The sequence below is a fragment of the Nilaparvata lugens genome, chromosome X (assembly GCF_014356525.2).
Source record: "Nilaparvata lugens isolate BPH chromosome X, ASM1435652v1, whole genome shotgun sequence".
NCBI lineage: Eukaryota > Metazoa > Arthropoda > Insecta > Hemiptera > Delphacidae > Nilaparvata > Nilaparvata lugens.
This window is the reverse complement of record NC_052518.1, coordinates 92,564,075-92,583,310: the sequence shown is the minus strand read 5'-3', so window position 1 is coordinate 92,583,310 and position 19,236 is coordinate 92,564,075. Positions and strand designations below refer to the sequence as shown.

Here is a 19,236-nt window from a genome sequence, read left to right as displayed (position 1 = left end):
CATTTTCTGTTATGTCACGTTATTATACTAGTGATACGGTATTAGAATGAGAATTTTTTGTATGTAACATGTGCTAATCATTTTGATGTTGGTGAAATTATGGCAACAGCTCAATATTCCTTTACAAGTGTAATTTGACAGTTAGTTTCATTAGAGATCCTATTCGATTGAGAAAACACTCTTTGGTGGGTACAAAATTTAGTCCGCAATCTTGAAACCGCCATTTTGAATCCAACTTCATTTTTTTTAATGGGAAGTTGGTTTTATGATACCTACATTATTTCGTCACAGCATTTCAAGAGAAAATGAATGGCGCATCGACACCTCTAAACGGCTCAAAGATATTACATTTAATTGATATCATACAAAAATTAAATAAATGAGTAATATAAAAAGAAGTAAGAAGAATAAGAAGTAAGGTTCTGGAAGATTGCATTCCAATTTCATTTTATATTGATTCATACAATAAGTACATTGTCAAGATTATAGGGAGAGGAAAAAATAAGGTAACCTTGTGCTATTTCTCTCAATGCTGTGTTCCTTTTCAAATAACCCCAACTGGAAACATTTCCCATTGAAAAATTCTCAGACATAATCGAGTTAGTTGTTTGTTATTAATTTATAGTATAAAAGTTTAATCTTTTTATTACAGTCTTCTGGCGCTGCTCCCCACGTCGTCGCTGAATTGTAGCCTATATGATGAAAACCGGTCCCTAATTCGATTGAGGTGGATTCAAATGCAAATATAATATGGTGAGTTTTTTACTTTCCTTGCCCTATTACCATAGGTAAGGAAAGTATTGCTTTCCAAAAAAAATTAAGGTACCCTAATTTCAAGTTTTCTATACGTTTCAAGGTCCCCTGAGTCCAAAAACATGATTTTTGGGTGTTGGTCTGTGTGTGTGTATGTGTGTGTGTGTATGCCTGTGAACACGATAACTCCATTCCTAATTAACCAATCGACTTGAAATTTTAAACTTAAGGTCCTTATACCATAAGGATCCGACAATAAGAAATTCAATAAAATTCAATTCAAGATGGCGGAAAAAATGGCGGATAATTACTAAAAAACCATGTTTTTCTCGAAAACGGCTCTAACGATTTTCTTCAAATTCATGCCATGGATAACCCTATCAACTGACATGAGTCTCATTTCTGGGAAAATTCCAGGAGCTCTGTAATATTATTGAGAAAAATGGCGGATAATGACTAAAAAACCATGTTTTTCACGGTTTTCTCGAAAACGGCTCTAACGATTTTCTTCAAATTTATACCATGGATAGCTATTTATAAGCCCTATCAACTGACATGAGTCTCATTTCAGGGAAAATTCCAGGAGCTCCTTAATATTATTGAGAAAAATGGCGGATAATGACTAAAAAACCATGTTTTTCACGATTTTCTCAAAAACTACTTGACCGATTTTTTTTTCAAATTCATACCCTGTATAGTAATTTATCAGCTCTATCAACTGGCATGAGTCTTTTTCCTGGGAAACTAATGGGGGGTCCACCCCATCCTTGAGAAATGGACTTTGTAACCTCCTTCTCGTGCATGAGATAGGTAGGTAGAGCAGTTTATAAAAAGAACACAGTCATAGTCGAGATATTGCATCTGTAGAACAGCGGTTTCGACGACTTTTGAAAAAATCATCGAATTTCACAATTTACACAAAGGAAAAAGTACTCTGAAAACAATTATATATACACTTATAAAGTAGTCTGATCGTAGTTGCAAATATTTTGCCGCCAATCGTCATTATATTATTCCCCTAAATTATTCTCATCTAAGAATGAGGCTTACAGTTCAATGAGCAAGGAAAGTTGTGTGCGTGTACCACACCAGATTTTTTCGTTATGTGAGTTTTGATTTTGTAATGAAAATGATTCTCATCACGTGTTTTAAAATCTCTTATTTGTTCTTCTCACCAATGGTGAATATATTATTGTAGGCTCAAATTCATTAGCTTTATGAGATTAATTCATTCTTCACTTTTTATCCCATTATACTGATGAGAATTTTGTTTATCATATGATACAGTAAGAATTTCTCATTTCTTCAAATCTGTACAAATATTTGTTCAAATAAGTATTTAATTTACAATGTTGCTGATAGGTCTACACGTTGTGCTCTTATTTCAATTGAGACCTATTGATAATATTTGCTGCAGGTCACAAAACTAGTGTAATTTTATAAAAGGCGCATTCATTAAAACTGTGATGATCACAATGGTGATGACAATGCCGGTGTGAAAATGGCAGTGTGTGGTGATCACAATTGGCCATATGAATAAAAACTGAGCATATGCTCATGAGCATGGAGCATAAGGCTCAACTCACATTTACGCAACTCAGGTCGAGAAGAGACTCGACTCTAGTCGAGAGCATGTGTTTTCAAATGGTGACAGTCGCGGAGACTAGAGTCGACTGCTCTGAGTGTCACAATTTGGAAACACATGCTCTCGACTAGAGTCGAGTCGCGTAAGTGTGAGTTGAGCCTAAGGTTTTGCTCATGAGCATTAGGTAGAAGCATAAGCATTTGCTCATTTTTATATGAAATACGTGAGCGTATTTTAAAGATTTTTCATCAGCTGATTCGCCTTACTTTGTTTTCATAGTGAAAGGTTAGAATGTGCTACTCACTTGAGCGCTAAATATACAGATGTACAGACACCGCTTGTGTTTGGTCGTCTGCTCTGTTCTCTATCTATGAATTGAGTTTTTGGTTAGTTGAGTTCTAAATTTTAAAATAATAGCGTGAAAAAATTTCATCTCTATAAAAATCTCCAGCATAATTTTATAATGTCAATAGCCTTCTTATAATCCTCTACACTATCATCTTCTTAAATGCCTATTTCCTATTCTGAGTTGGTTATCTTTATATCCGATGGGTATCTTTTGTAGAAATAATGGTGATATATATCATGGTTGAATCTAATAAGTTTTATAGTTCTCAACTATTTGTTGTGATCGTATCTGGTATAGTTTCCTCTTCATCACACAAATTAATTGAGCCATTTTACTATGAGCAAAGGGTGAAAAGCTGCTCTAGACTAGACTCGCCTTTTTTGAAGCATTTGCTTCTAAAGTTGAGCAAATGCTCAAACTATTTTTTTGATAAGCATTAGTAAAAGGTTTTGTTCACTTTTATTCATAGAAAATGGAGCATATGCTCCAATTTTAAAAAGTATAAATGCTCAACTTTATTCATATGGCTCATTGTATTATCACTTACTCTAATCCAAAGCACCTATCAAATAAAATATACCTGTATTTCTCAAGAGAGATGTGCTATCACTGATTACGACGCATTAAAAATGTCTTAACACTTTTTAATAGTAATGACGTAGATTATAAAATTAACGAATTCATGAAGACTTCGCATAATCATATTTCAGGTTGCCTATCATTCAAAAGAATCAAGAAGATGAAGATGAAGATGAAGCATATGGTCTGGCGTAAGCTTGAGCCCTGGATATCAGATGAACGGTGTGCGGCAATTCTTTGTAGAGGTGAGTGAATAAAAAAGTGAAAAACAGTCCTGAGAATATTAGAATGAAATGAAAATTCAAAGCTTTATTCTAAAAAAATTATATCTTGGATTAGCTGAGAAATGAATTTATTATGCTTATGTAAAGTTCACACCAAAATCTGTAGCTCTGCAGAGTCTGTGGATGGATGGATGGAAAAATGATATCGCCGGCTTAAGCAATGCAGGTGTTCACACCGACCTCTGTGTATCTGCCAGCCGACAAATCCATGAAAACTCTGCTCGCATGCAGATGTTTTTGAATCGCTCTGGGAGCGAATTTCTCCAGGCATCCGGGCGGACGTTTTCGATAAAGATCTCTCAGCAAAAGCCTAAATCGCGTAAAAATGGAGATAGAATAATTAATCTAATTCCAGATTCGGATTCAGCACCTTGAAATTTATAATCTGCTCAAAAAATTGAAAAATGAGGAATCGGCAGAGATATTGAAGAATCATTCTAATCATTACTCAACAGAGAAATTTGTTCAGAACATGGTATTTTTATTATTCGGAAATTGGTAAGCATGCTATTGAAGTGGAAATGTTTTCCATTAATGAAATATGGTTTATTAGTGTATGATTTATTTTGACTATTCTTCTCTTCTGATCCTGACGACTGCGGCTGACTGTAGGTACAATCAAATTACATTTTTCCACTTATAAGTAGAATTCAATAATATAACTTTTTCTCACTTAGTCAACTAATATTCAACGACAAGAGAACTTCACTTGAACAAAATCAAAATCAGTCTGTTCTGTTGCCTTTGCTGTAGCTGACCGTGCTGTGCCTCTAGTCGCTAATTGTAATTATTCATTGTTTTGGTGCATTGCTACCAAGTTTTTCATAGAACGGCTAATTGAGGAAGTAAGATCACGTCCTGTGTATTATGAGAGATCTCATTAAATGAGTGTAGAGATACAGGTTTGCGGGAAAAGGCTTGGGAATATCAGCTGCATTGAGAAAAAACAGTAACTTATACCTTATAATAATTATTAATGCTATCATTGAATCTGGAATAATTCTGTTATTAAAAGCAATATACCGGGTGCTTCAAAAAAATGTATAAACACTTTAAACAATCGCAGTTTTACCGCTCTACAAGGCTAATGTTATATTTCTTCGCCAGGTGGCAGCATAGTCGTCCCTCTATGTTATATTGTTAGTTGGAATTTGTAATATCAACATGGCGGACGTACGTTTGAGTTTGAAGAACGTAAGCAGGTTATTAAGTGGTACTGGAAGTTTGAGAATGTTAATTAAGTTCAAAGACAGTGGAGAAGGGAGTATGATACAGAACCACCTTCAAGATTAACAATTACACGCATACGAGACAAATTCGAAGTTCATGGAACAGTGTGTGATGTGCATAAAGGTCATTCAGGTCGGCCTCGAACAGCTACAAGTGATGAGTCATCAACGGCAGTCTTGGAACTGTTTCAACGGTCTCCTAACAAATCTTCAAGGCAAGGGGCACGTGAAAGTGATGTAAGTGCTAGCAGCGTGCTACGCATTCTGAAGAGAGGCAAGTATCGTGTTTACATTCCAAGGCTGGTGCAACAGCTAAATGACGACGATCCAGATCGAAGGTTGCAATTTTGTGAATGGATTCAGGCGATGGTGATACGTGAACCAGGATTTATGGGTAGCATCATTTGGTCGGATGAATCCCAATTCAAACTTAATGGAACTGTCAATAGGCACAATTGTGTTTACTGGGGTGAAGAAAATCCTCACATTACAATTGAAAAAGCTGTAAATTTGCCTGGTGTAAATGTGTGGTGCGGTTTGTGTTCAAGGGGACTCATTGGACCTTTTCGATTTGAAGGCACTGTAACTGGTATTAATTACCTAACAATGCTTGCTGATTCCATATTTCCTGCCATTCGTGCATTATACGGTAATGATGATTTTTATTTTCAACAAGATGGTGCTCCGCCGCACTATCACAGGGATACGAACTTACCTGGATCAAAATTTGCCAGGCCAGTGGATAGGACGCAGGGGGCCAATCGAGTTTCCAGCACGCTCTCCAGACCTTACACCACTGGATTTCTTCTTGTGGGGCACAGTAAAAGATGAGGTGTACAAACGTAAACCACGTAACCTAGACATTCTTTGGAATGAGATTCAACCAGTGTGTAGAGAAATCTCATTGGACGTTTTGATACGATGTACAGAATCAGTGGTGAACTCGTACTCAGAATTGTATTGATGCTGCAGGTCACCAATTTGAACAGTATTAACATTTGTTATTTATGTTTCATTTACATTGGACTTTCAGCTTTCTATTTTCCTGAAATTTAACTTTGTAGAACGGTAAATAAATTTTCTATGAAAGTTCAAAGTGTGTATACATTTTTTTAAAGCACCCGGTATAATTAATAATTACAGTCGAACCTCTCTATAACGAACCTCTACTTAACGAAATCCTCTACACAACGAATTTTTTTCTGGTCCAATGACATTTTTGAGTTTTGGCTGCTTATTTAACTCTATTTAACGAATTTCGGACCTCTCAACAACAAAGTTTTCTCTTGACTTGTGTATAGGAAGAAGACGGTTATTTTCAAGGAATTGTTTAGTTTCAGCAGAAAGGTCAATAGACTAAAAATAATGGTGGTATGGAAAGCTCTGTGAGGAGAATACAGAATAGACTACCTCAGGGCTCTGTGCTATCCCCGATGCTCTTTAATGTGTATACCGCCGATCTCCCTACCACAGGAGCACAGAAATTTGTGTATGCAGATGATATTGGCTTGGTGGCACAAGACTCCTCATTTGAGGTATTGGAAACTATGCTCAACAGAGATCTGGAAAATTTGGCAGAATACTTGAAGGCATGGCACCTGAAACCCAACCCAACCAAGACAGTCACAACAGCTTTTCATCTCAGTAATGGGGATGCAGGAGAAGGCTAAATATTGTTCTCTGTGGAGAGAGACTGACACATCGGGAAGCTCCTCGATATCTAGGTGTGCGACTTGATAGGTCTCTAACATACCGCCATCATTTGGAGGGTGTAAGAGACAATAGTGTTAAAGACCAGAAACAATATTATAAGCAAACTGGCTGGAACAACCTGGGGTTGCAATGTGGGAACGCTGCGAACATCCAGTCTTGCCTTGGTGTACAGTGTGGCTGAATACTGCTCACCTGTGTGGGTACATAGTGCACATGTGGGAAAGATCGATGTGCAGCTAAATGAATCCATGAGAAAAATCAGTGGCACAATAAGACCAACAGAGACCAACTGGCTACCTGTGCTTTGTAATATCCTGCCACCAGACCTCCGCAGATTGAATAAGACAAGACAACTTGTTAACAGGGTTGCCTCAAGGAATGAGTTGCCAATAGCTAAGGAGCTAAATAATGCACCAGCAAGACGGCTACAATCTAGGAGGTATCTGAGATTAGATGACCAGAATGGTCAGGATATTGGAACAATTTGGAAGGCAAGGTGGTCCTCCTCATCAGTGAAGAATAAACACCTAATTGAGGATCCAAATGGTGAGGTGCCAGGGACACTGCTTGGCCGCCGGCAGTGGTGCTTTTTGAACAGGTTCCGGACAAGTTGAGTTATTATAGTATTTATTGTGAAGTTATTAACAAAATAACCGTATTTTGCGTTACATCTAATAGTAGTGTAAAGAGTTGAAAAATATTGCTACAGAGTATGTACTTTGATTAAACTCTACTAATAGTACAAATCAATCTTTCTGAAAATAAATTGGTGAGTTTACTTACTTATTACATTCTATAAATATTTAAAAACATGTTTTATTTTAAACAGCATAAATTCTCAAATTTCCATATTAATATTGGCTTAATAGGTACCCTACCTACGTTCGCGATGATATGTTCTATGTACCATATTCATTTATTTACCGCCGTGGTACGATATTATAAGATCCATAGGATCGTGGCAGTTTTCTTGACAGAAACTCTCATTAACGAATACCTCTGCAGCGAATTTTTTCTCGGGATAATCGACTTCGTTATACAGAGGTTCGACTGTATTTAAAAGCAATTTTCCATATGTAGGACATTATTTCCTATATAGATGACCAATAATTGGATTCATTAATCTTTCAAAACCTTCATGAAACACAAAAATGAAAGATTATTGTTTCTCAAATTGAAGTTACAAGCAATTTAACCATCAGTCTGCGCGCGCGCGCTGAGAATGGAATATTTTTGTCAGCCTAGTGAAATTAGACCCGCCCAAAACAACAGGATGTAATTCATTTCCATATACAGAGATTTCTGTCGTTTAGATGAAATTCTTACTCCAGAAATAAGAAAGTTATTAGAACTGTTGCGGGTAGAGCTGACTTAGAAATACCATTCTGAGCACGCATGTTGACTTAAATTACTGAATACTTATCTGGAGCAAAATTTTCTTAGAGTTACCACCCCTAACAAAAGGCTTCATTGCAAACAATTAACCATCTTGACTTATAAATTTGCATTTTGAAGCATTGACCTGAACTCTATTACTGAATAAACAGTAATATATGTCTATTAGAAATAACATTTTTTCCAATTTTGCTACTAGATTCCACTATTTATACTTAATTTTGTTTCCATAAAACAATGCTTCAGTGTGAAGGCCTATGTGCCTAGTTTAATGTTATAAATAATAATTCATTTTGAACATTGAAATGCCTTAAAATGTGTTATTTTTGCTAGTAATATAAATTCAAGATAAAACTGGTTTATATTCTTGCAGATAATTTTATGGAGGCACTAAGAAAAGAGAGAAAGTCTCGGCATCAGTCTGTCCTCACTTGGAGTAGTGAAGAGTCCGAGGTGATGGGGAAAGGACACCGAACAATAAAGCCAAGAGTACTGGACAGTGGGGAAGAAAGTGATGAGCAGTCGAGTCTGTACTGAACAGGATCTGCCGTCTCCAAGTTCTTTGAAGTTGCGGATTCCTGAGATCAATAGCCTACAACAGTTAATGAGTTCAACAGTTAATAAGACATTGACGCATCCCTTTTACGAAATGTACGTTGAGAAAATGCTATTTTCATTGGGTGGGTAAAATAGTAAATTGATTTGACAAATTTCTCATATTCGAGCAATTGATTGAAAAATAAATACCTAGTTTAAATTTATATGATCATTAATGTGTTATGAATATGTTAGAGGAACTCCAGTTGCACGTTGTTTGGTGGTGGAGAAGGACATGGAGGAGTCATCCATGCCAAGCAGTAGTGATGGACGATGCCGTAACTGCACTACAATCAACGGTAATGCAACCCTTCAACTTGACTCAATTACAAAAAATCTAGTCCTTATTGGTTTATTTGTCGGCTGCAAAACACATCAATTCTTTGATTTTCCATGTACGGTATCTTTAAGCGCCGGTGGAGACGCAGAACTTATGAAGTTTGATTTATGTAATACTAGTAATTCAGAGGAGTTTGAAAATCATCCCAAACTATCAGCTTTTTGAAGGGAGCTATCATTCAATAATATTAGTTTTAAACCTCTCATTCAAAAATTTAGTGGCAGTAAACCTACCTTTCTTCCTGCATTATTTGATATTGGTAGAATATTTTTTGTACATCTATTCCTGAATATATGTGGAGACAAAACTCCATGTGATGCTACATTTATTAAATATTATTTATTGTATTTTCATCCATCTTAAATTCACCAAATGTGTCTGTGTAGGCTACTACAAAGTGGGTATTTAGTTTCCATATGCACCTACTATAATAATTTTGTTCATCAATTATAAAATGAGTAATTTTTCAACTTTCATTCCAGATAAAATGGAGGATATCCCAAGAACAATATCCACTGTGTTGGCGAATGTGGACCGGAAGTGGGAAATCCTTCCCCTCGAAACAAGAGAAATGAGAGAATCAATAGAAGCTATTTAAAAATTGGCTTCTAAAAGTGATAACATAGGCTTCTCGAATCTAGCAATTGAACAGAGAGGGAAGAATAACATATTGCCAATCAACACCCTGAATGAGTTCATTGATTTGGAGGAGAAGTTGAAAGAAGAGAGACAAATGAATATTTTGGTGAGTCAACCACGTTTCACACACTACACATTTTGTAAGTCCGGTTTTCTGTTTTCTTTATAGATCTTACTAGATTGTATGAAGCTTGGAAAAAATATGATGTGCGCAGAGACACATCATGTGCTTGGCAAGCTCTGTTCATTCTAGTAAAATTTAAAGATAACAAAAAACTTCACATCCGAAAACGAGGCTATTTTTGAAAATAAATAGTGATTTTTCTCAGGTTAATAATATTTGTTGTTGGTGATCGATCAAAATATCAGGTTATTGACTATAGCACATGAGTTCAAATGTCATCTCATTACTTTGGTTTTAATTTCAATTTCAAGGCGCTGAATCCGAATCTGAAAAGATTTTTTCTATTTTCATTTTCACGTGATTTAGGTTTTTTATGGGAGATCTTTATCGAAAACGTCCGCTCGGATGCCTGGAGAAAATCGCTCCCAGAGGGATTCGAAAACATCTGCATGCGAGCAGAGTTTTCATGGATTTGTCGGCTGGCAGATACGCAGAGGGCAATGTGAACACCTGCATTGCTTAAGCCGGCGACATCATTTTTCCATCCATCCATCCACAGACTCTGCAGAGCTACAGATTTTGGTGTGAACTTTACATGGATTGCCACACACGGTTTTCAATGGTCTATTTCAAATAAACTATGTGGTAATTCCATTAAGTAACAATGAGTTCAAAATAAAACAAGGAAATATCATTATTTCCAATCATGGTGACACTATGAATCTTTTAATGTTCCATAAGTGGTTGCTGCTTGTACAGATTACAAGCTTACAGCTCAAGGTGGTTTTACCATTAGCATGAACCAATAGAAGTTAGGCAGCTTGTATTATCGAGTTTCTACTGTAAGTCTATATATAGATCGTGTATTATTCCACTGTCATATTGTAACTCTATTTCCCTCACTTGTTGAATTTCTGGTGTCAAAATCAACAACAAAATTTTAATAATTGTTTGATGTTATATTTTGAAATTCCATCTAGACAAAAATGTTTTCTCAAATTTAATTTATGCTTGCGTTTAATAAAATCTAAGTTTATTAATTATTTAGATATTTTTCAATTGCTTGCATTCTCTTGTACATTTCTTTTTTTCGTATATTGTTTTACATATTATTTTATGTTTTTGAAACGTCTTCTTGCAAATATTGACTAATCGATAGATAATCATTCTTATAATCGATACCGTAAATAATCATTCATATGATTCACAGGTTTCACACCTCATGCAGCAAGGTCTATAATCGAAAGAGGATTGGACACGATACCATGATGCATTGCAGTATCTGGCCACAATATGGTCTATTGAGTCTAATTGAGAGGTTTGTTAATTATAGTAAACGGTCTCAAAATAAACACAAAAATAATTGGTTTAAACAGAGAATTGCAAATATGCGAGTAGTATTATTAACATTATATAATAAATGGAAATTAAGCAATAATATTGATGATAATCTGAGATATGCATAATTGAAAAAAGAGTATAAGAAAATTAACTATTGCTGATTCCAAAAATGAAGCTAATGATAACTGTATTAATAATTCAACAAATAAATGCAAAACAGCTTGGAATATTATAATATCAGAGGTAGAAAAAAGTCAGACCAGGCAAGTGATAATCACTTCCAGGCAATCAGCCAATCAGAGTGCTTCCTTCCCTGCCGACTCTAAAAACGCCATTTGAAAATGCTTGAAAAAACCCTTAATATGTTCTTGCCCCAAGTCATTGAACCTTTCTATATTCGTTATTAGAACAACTGTAACCTGTATAATTAAATAAAACATGAAACATCAATGAATGATCGACCAGCTAATACTCTGAACCATTATTTTACAAACGTAAATACTATAAACATGCCCTCCAAGGATCCAGTAGAGTTATTGATTAAGTTTACCTTACCAGCTGGTCTAGAGCATGGCTTTAGATAGAAGAGGGTGGAGCCTAGTACTGTCTTAGATATTGTTAAAAACCTGAGTTCTTCTCATGCTGGTGATGCCTATGGGCTAAGTAATGCAGTTATAAAAACTATAATCCAACAGTATACTTATACCACTCACAGTTTTAATCAATTTGGTTCTTTCTGAAGCTACTTTCCCGGATATTCTAAAGTTATGTAAAATCAGTCCAGTGTACAAAAAATGTGATGAGACACAACCAGACAGCTACCATCCAATTGCACTTGTTCCTATCATTGGTAAAATCATTGAATCCGTGATGTTTGCCCAATTATATGAATATTTTGATTTTAGTAATCTTTTATACTGTAACCAATATGCTTACAGAACAGCTCATAGTACAATAATGGCTGTTGAGACTGTTGTAAACAGGATTTTAGAAGCTTAAGAAGATAGGTTGATTACTGGTGTTGGCCTGTTGGATCTGCGTAAAGCATTTGATTGTATCTCAAATAGTGTTCTAAGAACTAAATTACAGTTTTATTGCATTTCTGGAAAGGAACTTGAAGTTATTGAGTCATATTTAAGAAGAAAACAGGTTGTAGTAGTGAATAATGTAAAATCTAATGTTTTAGATGTAGTAGCAGGAGTACCGCAAGGTTCAATCCTCGGGCCTTTTCTATTTTTGATTTTTATGAATCACTTTCAATGCAATCCATTAGGCCTTCCTACACTATACGCACATGATACAACGTTAATGTGCGTTCATAAAAATATGACAAATGTGAGAAAAATGTTATTAGAATGCATTCAAGCGTCTAAAACCTGGCTGGAAGCAAATAATCTTGTTTTCAATGAGGATAAGACAGAACACATCTATTTTTCCTCAAATAACGAATTTGACAAACAAGCTGTGAAATTTCTTGGACTGTACCTAGACAGTAAATTGACATGGAAGGAACAAGTGAATATGTTATGTAAAAAATTATCTAGGTATATCGTATATACCTATATAGGTAAATTATAAGTATATCTTATTAGAAAGCTCAAATACTGTGTGAGCTCAGATGTGCTTCTGACAACCTATTTTGGCCTTTTTCATTCCCTAATAACATATGGCGTTATAATTTGGGGCAATTGTGGCACTGCCACAAAGATACTTATTCTTCTGAAAAGAGTGGTTGGAATAATCGATAGCCTGCAACAAAGAGAATCTTGCAGAGAAAGTTTTGTTAAATATCAAATAATGACAGTGCCAACTTTACACATTTATAATAATTTGATTCAAGTAAAAAGTAATCTACCCAAGTTAAACAGCATAGGGCACTCCCATAACACAAGAAGAAAGTTTGATCTTCCTATTCCTCAAATAAGATTGTCAAAGACACATAAGAGTCATTACTATCAGAGTCATTACTATCAGAGTCATTACTCTAAAGTGTTGTGAACTGTAGCATTCCCTCAGTTATCCTGTAATCTATTTTTCACAGGTTACGAAAACACGTTTCTGAGTGGATTGAAATGCATGAACGACCAGTCGCAGATGAGATGACAGCCAAACAGATGTCAGCGAAACTCATACGTAACTATTTCAGGATATCTTCCTGAATCGTTCAAGTAGGAAGTGGTGGCCAAGAATTTGTTACCACCTAATAGATTGTTGTGTGGTCAATGCTTTTATTATGCACAAAGAAATGAATATGGAGAAGTTGACACATAAAGACTTCAGACGTAGTGTCTACACAGACACTGTATGCATTATGGAGAAAATATCTCCAACTTAAGATAAAAGGAAATTATCCATTGCTGATGTGAAGGGACACAAACCTCATGTTGCAGACTGCATTGGATTGGAGGGTAGCAAGCAAAAGCCAGTAAAATATTTTGTAATAAAGGATCGAGAATTGTTAAATTCTATTGGAAATCTTCCAAGCTTAGTGAAAATTCTCTATCAAAATCAGAGCAAAATTCAAGAGATGTAGTATGCTCTAAAACAATTCATACAGTATTTTTAGATGAAGAATCGCTTTCATCATTAGCTAGTGGAAGTAAAATTGTTTGTAAATGTGTCAAAGGAAAAATCAAATCAAGAAGAGACAAAAAGCAACTGATTCTAAATAAACTAGATGCGACTTCTACTAGTTCTGAGTCCATTCAAGAAAAAATTGAATTAAGACCGGTATCCAGGAATAGCACAAGGAAGTGTAGAGTTTATGAGACTCTTGATATGCCATCCCATATTGAAACGCCTTTTATTCTGAAGTATTTTCAAGATGAAGTTATAGAAAAATCAGAGTTGAGGAAAAATTCCGGGAAGCGCAGAAGATGCGACATTCTAGTGGATGATGCATTGAGTTGGTTAACTGGACTGCGCTCATGTAAATCTAAAGAAAAACCACAGAGAAAATCGCAATCAAAGAAACGTACTTCACAAAATCCATCCAACAATGATTTTCAATATTAAATAAGCTGATTATTTGTCCGAAAATCATAGTCAGGAAGATGTACAGTTTGTATTACAAAGGCAGTGTTCAGAATAGATTGAAATACATGAAAGACCAGTCACAGATGAGGTATCAGCGAAACTAGTAACTAATTCACGATATCTCACTGAATCCTTCAAGTGTCAACAATTCTTGGCTCAATTTTCACACGATTTTCACAAAGATAAGGATCCACTTCTGTGGATGGAGGCAATAGTAAGACCGTAGGCTACATTCCTTGCAATGTTTGACTCGCTAGTGCTGTCAACTGTAGCGTTCCCTCAGTCATCCTGTAATTTCTTTTTTACAGTTTACGAAAACACGTATCTGAATGAATTGAAATTCATTAAAAGACCAGTCGCAGATGAGATGACAGCCAAACAGTCAGCGAAACTCGTAACTATTTCACGATTTGTGCGGACCTAACAAATCTTGTATTGGAGATGTTGGGACCAGCAATGATGACAAACGTCTATTAAAATTCCACAAAAATGCTATTGGAAAGGATTTCGTCTGCAATGATCGACCATTTAGCATTGAGAGTAAGTTGATTATCATTTCATTCATAAATTCACGCTACCTTTGAATTTTTCTGGCATTCTGAAAAGCAATTTTTGCTTGACTCACCCAAAAAGTCAACGTCTCTCTGGTCTCTAACAAAGTAACCTTGGCCATCTTTAGGAACTCAGGGAAAACACCTGACTGTAAACTAAGATTAATTAAATGAGTTAATGGCTTGATCAGAATTGCAATATTATCTTTCAGGAACTTAGCAGAGATATAATCATGCCCTGGAGCTGACCCACCTCTGTGACTACCTCCCTATGACATGCATAATTTCAGCTACAGTTACAGCTTAAAACTCAAATGTTGATTTTGATTCAAATGTTGACTATCATCGACTAAAAGAGGCTGTCTAGAATCTATAGCATTAGCCAGAATTTGGCCAACTGAAGAAAAAAAAACATTGAGTTCATCAATTCTAGAAATGAATTGGTATTACTATCAAATGTTCTATGAATTGCTAGGAGAGAAAAGGATTTTTTCGGTATCTGAAAATCCACCATTAATCCATATACATCTCTCAACGTTGTTTGATTAACGCTATAATTTATTGTGCTATAATCACGCCATCGTTCTGATTGTGATGTTTATCAGTAGCCACCAAATCAGATCCATGTATTGGCCATCCCACCGCTCCATTTTTAAGCCAACATTCGGTCAATACTATTAAATCCAACCGTGTGTTCAATGAATCTATATGCACCAACAATTCATCGAAATTTCTTGAAATACTCCTCAATATTATTAGTTCATAATATCTTAAAACTTAGATCCACCGAATCAAATAAGAGATATACAAATTCTTCTGAATGCACCAATTCTGAGCAATTGGAGAAATTTGAACTGTCAACGTCATCATTTAATACTAGCAGCATAGCCACAGCTAGGAAAATATAAAAAATAAAGTGTAATTATTAATTTTACGATTATAAGCTGATATTGAAAAAGCTTAATAAGTTGAAAGAGAGATAATATCAACGATTATAAAATAAGAATAGATACTAAAAAAGAAGAGAATATTAGGAATATGAAATAATAGTTTAAAAAATATATATGTATGTGTGGAAAAAAATGTTACATATAGAAACCCACGTGCATCACCACCCCTGTGCATTGTTGTTTATCAAGTACTGGATTAATATGATGCTAAGAAGATGTATATATTTTATAAACAAAAACTTCGTTATTTACTGTATAATAATGCAACATTAGTATCCCCCCCCCATATACACATACTCGTCAATCTATAGGCAAATATCATTTATTTTATCTGAGAAACCCAGTATTTAAAGATTAACAAGAGAAGATCGAGATATCGGAATTTTCAGCTCTAATAGTTTCTACCAACTTCAAAAATTAGTGGTTCAAAATAGAGTCAACAGCTATCATTAACGATAAAAGACTCAATACTATTTACTTGACAGAATAACAGTAGACACCTCTATCTCACGAATCTTACTTATCTAACAAATTGAATTCGTTTCTCCGAATCTACTGTATTCCAACGTCCTATCATCCAAGTATGCTTAGAATACTAAAGAATATATATACTTATACCGGGTGATTGAAAAAGGACTTAACAACTTTGAAAATTCATATGAATCTTATAAAACAAGGTACACAGCTGGTTTTGGTGTCGTTTTAAAGGAAAACACTCCAAGTTTTGACTCGCGTAGTCTGCTAGTGCCTGGTCGCGCCGCACAAGCGCTAGCGGCAGTTACGTCAAAGATGGCTGCCTCCACAGGATCCGAGCGTGCTAGCTGTGTGCTTTGGTTTGAAAAAAACGGCATAGTGTACCTTGATATGTTGCAAACATTTTTGATACCACAGATCAATGAGGATGACCGAGAACGGAATGTTTTCTTTATGCAAGATGGCGCACCATCACACTACTGACTGACTTCCGGGATTTTGTTTATGACCGCTTTCCAAATCAGTGGATTGGCCGTAATGCGCCAATTGCATGGCCCTTCCGTCCCCCAGATCTAACACCGCTGGATGTTTTCTTTTGGGGTTTCATAAAAGATACATTGTAAGTACCTCCTTTGCCAGCAACTCTACCTGAACTTAGAGCAAGGATTTGCGCTGCTGTTGATCAAGTTACACCTGAAATGCTAGTGCGAGTCTGGGAAGAAATCGACTATCGATGGGATGTCTGCAGGATAACCAACGGAAGTCACATAGAATATTTTTAGTTGAAGGTAAAAAAAACTTGGAAGTGTTTTCCTTTAGAACAACACCAAAATCAGCTGTGTTTCTTGTTTAATAAGATTTATATGAATTTTCAAAATTGTAAAGTCCTTTTTAAATCACCCGGTATATACTTAGAATATATAATTGGTAGTTGTAATAATTGTTCATTACTCCCATCTAATTTATTGTTGCTTAATTAATTCTGAGGTTGGAATGACATTCGGGAAATAAGTAGTCAGAAAAGCTGAACTATAAATAACCAGAAATTGAATGGTTTTCACGTTTTAAAATAAGAGTAGGTACAGCTGAGTTCATTAGTACTAGGCTGTTACGATATAGGCTGAACAATAAAGTAAGGCTGTGCAAAGGCTAAAACTAAACTTTCTGCTGGTGATATTTTTCAAAGTTTTTCGACTTTTATATCATCAAGCTATCAAAATGAAAAAGTTTTCCAGGAAAACATTTTTTTCCGATCATTATTTTTTGAGATATGAGCGCCTTAAGTTTAAATTTTTGGGACAGAACATTTCAAATTCTGTAAGAGATAAATTTATGAGATTTAAAGGATAAATTCTTCATGGTATTGTTGATTGAATAAAACAAATAGAATTTGAAATATTCAGACCCAAAAATTTAAACTTTAAGCGCTTATATCTCAAAAATTAATGATTGAAAAAAAGATTTTCCTGAGAAAACTTTTTCATTTTGATAGCTTGATGATATACAAATCGAAAAACTTTGAAAAATATCACCAGCAGAAAGTTTTATTTTTAGCCTTTGCACAGCCTTAACTAGGGTTATAGTTGTATGGTTTATAGATGATTTATGTACACATCAGGCTACTACGTCGATTGCTTCTGCTCCTGCTAGAACTTCGTTGTGAATTATCCCATTTTATTTATCAGTTATTTCTCATCATCTATTTTACATTCTCTTACTTCATTTAATTTACAGTTCTTCTCGTCTTTCTTCTTGCTCATTTTATTTAATTGAAACTTGAAAGTTAGTTCGCAAACTATTTGGGTATTATCAGCTATAACTAACCCCTTGATCTCTTTTATCTGCGCTTTATTTTATTTTATTTTCCTTTTTGTAGATTTTTGGATTTTCTCATCAAGATGCCTTCCACTCCCAGTTGCTTCACAGGCGATCTCCTTCGAGCCATGGAGCGCCACTGTACAGCTGAGAGAGGAGGCAGAGGAGGCAGGCTTTCCTTACCCGGAGGCAGTCTGAAAGGGTGGAGCGGAGCGGTTAAGCCGTCGTCTTCAGCCCCGGCACAGCCAGCCGAACCTACCCCCATCTGTGTCGGAGAGAAGGGTCTGGGAGGCTGCTCTAGGTTCCTCCCGCGCACCCGGTGGGAGATCCTCCAGTCATATTGTCCGGGGAGGAGGATGAACCGTCTCCATCTTCAGCTATTGAAGGAAGTATTGATGTGGTAGTAGACGACTCGGCTACCAAAGAAAGTAGAGTAGATGTGGTCGGTTTGGAAAACCTCAACTGTGACTTAAAACCGGAACCATTGGACTGAGACTTGTTAATTCCATTTTTTTAATCAAAAGATCTGGTGGAAAATGGCCAAATAATATTGTAAATATGTAGATAACCTATGTAAATGAAACCTTTTTAAATAATCTATGTAAATGTAAATAATTATAATAAGTGGACAAGATGGCGAACGTTGAAGCTAGAATATCATGTGGTTGAAGTGGGAGATGACTATCTAGTCAAAGATAACAAACGGATTCTACGAGAATCTGTTGATGGTAAAGGAAACGACCGCGATCTTTAGCAGAGAAGGAATAAGTGATAGGAAAATTCCGTTTTAGTGCAGAAGTGAAAGGAGTAGTGGCTAAACTGGAAATAGTTGTGGCGGGAGAGGTCTATGGGTTTCTCCGTACCACAGGTTTATATGACCTAAGCCTGTGGGAGCCTCTTCCCCAAAAAAGAGTGACCCCCAAGAAGGTGGAAGAGGTTGACGATCCTTTGGGGGCTTCTTTCTAACATTCCACCGGTCACTTTTATCAGTTCATAAACTTATAACATCTCTGGTAAATGTAATAAGTGATTGAAGTATTACATGAAAATCACATAACGAATTTGAGCATTTTTCTACTTGACATTCTCATGTTGATTTTATTAGAGAAAACGTTTGCAGATTAGAATTCTACTTTTGATAATTTCCACTTAAAAGCAGATCTTCTTGTCAAAGAGTTTAGAATAAACATTTCAAAATCACATAAAATTCACTACTTTCACTTTTAAACTAAGATCTGGTTATTGAATGGAATAATTTTATAAAATAAACCAGGTGCGAAAAGTGTAGCTAATATTTTCAAGTTATTGGATTCTATGAAGAATTCTTACAAATATAAACAGTTAATCTCTAATCTTGAGATTTGGTGTGCTATTTATTGCTTGTAAAACAATATTGAAACTTGAAGTACTCTTAATTATTTAAAATATTACAACGACTAGTTTCGACCATAGGTCATTTTTAAGTTAAAATGTGGAAACTTT

The 19,236-nt window shown here is 35.5% G+C and overlaps 1 protein-coding gene across 1 annotated transcript in view; it reads left to right on the top strand.

The window, feature by feature from the left end:
- The window catches only part of LOC120354827, an 80,184-nt gene extending 61,514 nt beyond the window's left edge, over positions 1–18,670 (top strand). The window contains exon 5 of the mRNA XM_039442695.1: positions 17,855–18,670. The gene's annotated coding sequence lies outside the window, so the exon portion shown is untranslated. The remainder of the gene's footprint in view (positions 1–17,854) is intronic.
- Positions 18,671–19,236: the final 566 nt, after the last annotated feature.